This window comes from Micromys minutus, assembly GCF_963924665.1.
Source record: "Micromys minutus genome assembly, chromosome: 11".
Taxonomy (NCBI): domain Eukaryota; kingdom Metazoa; phylum Chordata; class Mammalia; order Rodentia; family Muridae; genus Micromys; species Micromys minutus.
Genome location: NC_137980.1, coordinates 40976581 through 40981127, shown reverse-complemented (window position 1 = coordinate 40981127; position 4547 = coordinate 40976581). Strand labels below are relative to the sequence as shown.

The 4547-nt window shown below is 57.7% G+C and overlaps 1 long non-coding RNA gene across 1 annotated transcript; it reads right to left on the bottom strand.

Moving 5' to 3' along the window:
• Positions 1-528: 528 nt before the first annotated feature.
• On the bottom strand, positions 529-3113 carry LOC308426911. Its single transcript, XR_013975227.1, has 3 exons — positions 3002-3113; positions 1701-1786; positions 529-1241 (listed from the first exon to the last, which is right to left on the bottom strand). It is a non-coding gene; the product is annotated as an uncharacterized lncRNA (long non-coding RNA).
• Positions 3114-4547: the final 1434 nt, after the last annotated feature.

The following is a 4547-nucleotide window of genomic DNA, read 5'->3' as shown; positions in this document are numbered from 1 at the left end:
ACACCAGACACAAAGTACTGGCTTGTTTCTCTGCAGCTCCAACCCCACTGGCTTCTGGGAGGGTGGTGGGTCTGTGGTGTGGATGGAGACTGTGGCCTGGGGGACAGGCCTGACAGGCTGTGGGAAGGGAGGGACACCTGCTGGGTACACTGGGCACTTTATAAATCCTCTGTGACATCCGCTCCTTCCACCCCCCCCCCCGTTTTCTTCCCCACATGCTCCAGGGCAATGACCTGTGGGTCAGGTCAGGTTGGGTCCCCACACCAATCCGTCCACTTACTTTTTCTTTGTATTTCTGGGATGGAAGCCAGGGCATGCTAAACAAGCCTTCTACCGTCGACTGCATCCTACCCCCCAGCCCTCTGTCTCTTTTCTTATTTTGAGACAGGATCTCACTTCATAGCCCTGCCTGGCCTGGAATTCCATATGCAGACCAGGCTGGCCTCGAACTCACAGAGAGACACCCCCCCTTCCCAGACCCCAGCTGAGATGAAAAGAATACACTACTCAACCTAGCCCCATGCTGACTCTCTTTATTTTGACACAAGCTTTTTATTCAGTTGCCTAGCCTGGTCTAGCTTCACTGTGTAGCCCAGGCAGGCCTTGTTGCCATCCTCCTGTTTCAGCATCTTGAGTGGCTGGCATGGCAGACTGCATCATTAGGCAGTGTTAGAGGGCATGCCAGCCTTGCCTTAGGACACATGAACAAGGGGCAGGAAAAGTACTTGAAAAGCCAGTCATGTACTAGTCAATTTTACCTGTTCCCTAACTGTAGTACTGGCCAGGGGGGGAAACTGAGCTTCAGGTAGGATCAGGCAGGAGATGATTCTGTGTGTGTGTGCGTACGTGTTTGTGTGCATGTGTGTGTGTGAGTGTGTGTGCTTGTGTTTGTGTACATGTGTGTGTGCACTTGTACTTTCGTTTTATTTTAATGTATATCACATGGACACATGTGTGGATACCATGGAGATCAGAGTGGGGCATCAGATGTCCTGGAGTGGGAGTTACAGATGGTTGTGAGCCACGGGGCGTGGCTGCTGGGAATTGAACCTGGGTCCTCAGTTCTGAGGCAGCTCTCCAGCCCCTCTCATACTGCTCGGCTGTCTTCTCTCTGGCTGGAGTGGGAGCCCGGGATGGAGAAAGGCGGCACAAAGGAAGCTGGGGGAGTCGTAAAGTAAGGAGGCTCGGTGAGGACGGAAGGAGCTCCATGGCTGCACGCCCTGAGGTCCCTGGAAGCAAGCCTAGGACATGGGATGGAGGGCAAGGGTCCAGGTCAGTATCAACAGCACCTCCCCATGGAGGACATTGGGCGGATGGCCTTCATCCCAGGAAATGGTCACCATGGTGACAAACAGCCCCTTCTGGGAATGGAAACACCCCCACACCCCTGCCACTGCCACAGATGTCATCTGGCCAGCCCACAGTGGAAGCAAGCCAGCTGTGCACCACTGGAGGCCTGTCAAGATACCAGATCTCTCCAGAACGCTCTGCAGCCCGGGGAGAGGCAACGTGGTGAGGGTGTTTGGAACTCAGCGCTCAGAGCTGGGGTCTATAGTCTTAGCTCTGCCTGTCACCTCCTGTCACCTCTAACAGGGACAGAGACGACGAGGACAGCTTCCTGATGGAATCTCTCACCCACATGATCAGCGCATGGGAAACAGAGTCAGACACATGGGGTGCACAACAGGACACCCCCTTACCCCATGTCGCAACCTCCAACTTTACTGTCCTGAGCTGTGGCATGCATCCTGGGCACATAAGGCAGAGGCAGGGCAGGAGGCTGTTCCTGTGCAAAAAGAGGGAGAAGCCAGGTGTGGTGACACAGGCCTAGAATCCCAGCACCCAGAGAGGAGGAAGACAGCCGGGATAGCCTCAGCTATCGGCCATAGTCTAAGGATCAGCAGGTATGCCTCACAAGTAGAAAGCTTTCCCAGCATGAGAAAGTCCCTGAGTCCCATTCCCAGGACTGAGAGAGAGAGAGAAAGTCTGGAGGTGCAGCCCAGTTGGTAGGATTGCCTAGCATGCGTAAAACCCTGGATTCAGTCCCACACAGCATAAACCTGTCATGAGTTTGTAATCTCAGCATGAAAGAGGTGGGAGGATCAGAAGTTCAAAGTCGCCCCCAGCTCCGAACAGAGCTCGAACCCAGCCTAGGATACAAAGCCCAGTCCTGACACAACCCCCTCATCCCACCACACACACACACACACACACACACACACACACACACACACACACACACACACGGGAAGGTTTCTGTGGGTGGGTGTTCCCACCCCAGTGAGAGCCCCCAGACCCTGGCGACGGGGATGGAGTCACTATTTCTGTCGACTTTCATATTCTGAAAAGGCATTCTTCCCTCGGGAAAGCCCCAGATCCTGGCCCACAGCTCCACCCAGAGCCCTGGCCTGCATGTGGCCTAGTTCCTGCCTCTGAATCGTGGGATTCTGAGCTGCTGATCTAGGAGCAGGAGCTGGGGGGTGGGGGGGAGGGAACTTCTCAGAGACCCCCCAGCACAGCCTGGGATCCAGTGGTGCAGGGGTGGGTGGTGGATCCCATCACTGATGAGAACTCCTAATACCCCTTGGCCTAGCTGCTAATCACTTCCAGATTTGTCGGGTCAGGGCCAGGGCTGCAGCCGCCTGGCTCCATAAACAGCCCGGCATTCCAGATGTCGGCTGGCTCCAGCCTGGCGAGCAGGTTCACGGGATGGGGGGTGGGGGCCAGCAGGTGGAGGACCCTCCCCACCAGCCAGCTTCGGTAACCCAGCCAGTCAGGGAGCCTGGGTCAGAAAGGCAACTTGGAGAGTAAAGCTGTTAGTCAGAGGAGGGAAACTGAGGCAAGAAGCAGCAGAGGAGGGGACAGAGAGGTATACATTTGCTAATCATGCCTTCTCCACATCCTCCAACCTGAAAGCCTCCAGGCCCCCTCTTCCAGAAAGTACTCTGACTGCCCCCCACACCTCTCCTTTTGTACCAACCACCATCCGGACAGTGCCTACCGTCTTTGGGTCTCTCAGGAGGAGAGGAAAGAAGAGGTTGTGAGGTAGCAGAATGTGCTGACGGTGCGTGCTGAAGCCAGGAGACCCTCTGTTTCCTGTTAGGGCAGATGGTGAGGTCCCAGCCTGCTGTCCTCAGGCTGGGACTGTGTAATGACCCACCAGAGGAAGGGACAGAGAAGCCAGCCAGTTTCCCAACTGGGCCAGAGTAGTCTAGTCCCGGGGGGTAACCCCTGCCAGACAGGATGGGGTCTGCTCTGAGAAACGACGCAGCTCCTGAGGGCTTGAGTTCCAATTTCCACCACCTCAGCCTAGTGTCTGGCACAGAGCGGTGGTCTTAGGAGAGCCCGATGGGCCTAACTACCTGGGGACCCTTCTCAGCACTTCACTCATGGTAACTTCTAGAAGCTCGGAGGGTAGACAGCTGGGTTCCCAGTCTGAGGCCCAGAGAGGCAGTGATTTTTCCGAAGGGCGTGCAGCTGGAGCCCCGATCTCATCCCAGTAGGAACTCAGAGACACCTTGGGTTTCACCCCCACCCCTCATTCCAGGGGGGTCCGAACCACAGTCAGGGCCTGGCTGGGGAGGTGGGGGGACACTTCCCGGAGGCCCCCCCACACACACCGAAACCTGCGCCCGCCCGGGCTTCGGATTTCAGCCAGCCTTGGGGTGAGCGGGCTGTTCTGCCCTGTGCCCGGGAGGAATGTTCGCGGTGGCATGGGCCCGGGTCCGAGAAGAAAGGCAGCCTTGTGGGCGAAAGGTGAGCCGCTGGGTGGGCGCGGGCGTGTTTACCCAGGGCCGGGCGTGTGGCTCGGGATGGCGCCGCTGTCAGCCGCCGGCCGCCTGGGCCTCTGCTGGCCTCCAGATGTGCGCTGGCTCCAGCCGGCCGGGCCCCCACCCCACGCACAGAGGGGCTTTATCAAAAGCGGCTGTGAGGAGGCCCGGGAGGCTGCCTGGCTCCAGCCTGCTGGCTCTGCGCCCCACCCGGCCTGCAGCAGCCAGGGAGAGCCCAAAGCAGCAGCTCCCCTCCTCGCGGACAGCGATCCCGCGTGCCTGGGGTGGGGGTGGGGGGCGGCGGGAGTGACAGAGGGACCCATGCGGGATGGGAAAGATGGGGTTCAGGGCTGTGGGGTGGACAGAAATCGATCGATGCAGGGCTCGCGAGGCTGCCCCGCTTCTGGGGCAGGAGGTTCCCTTGACTCTCGGGTTGGATGGGGCTGGCTGGCGAGGGCGCTCTTCTTTATGGTTTCTTGGTAATAATAATAACTTATAGCCAAAAAGTAAATAAATAGAGACCAGGACTCCCGCCTGCTGCCGCCTCAGCCCTGCTGCCCTGAGCCGCTTTCCACAGCTAGTCGGAGCGCATCCCAGAACTCCTTCCCATTTCGGTTTTTAAAACAGTATAAAATACAAACGGTTTGAGGCTGGAGGTGTGGAAGGGGGTACAGGGACCTCATCCTGTGGGCTTGAGAAGGCCTGGGCTCTGCGTGCATATCCACTATTCCGAGTCTACCCATGTTGGGCTCTAAAGCGAAGTCATTTTCACCGCTG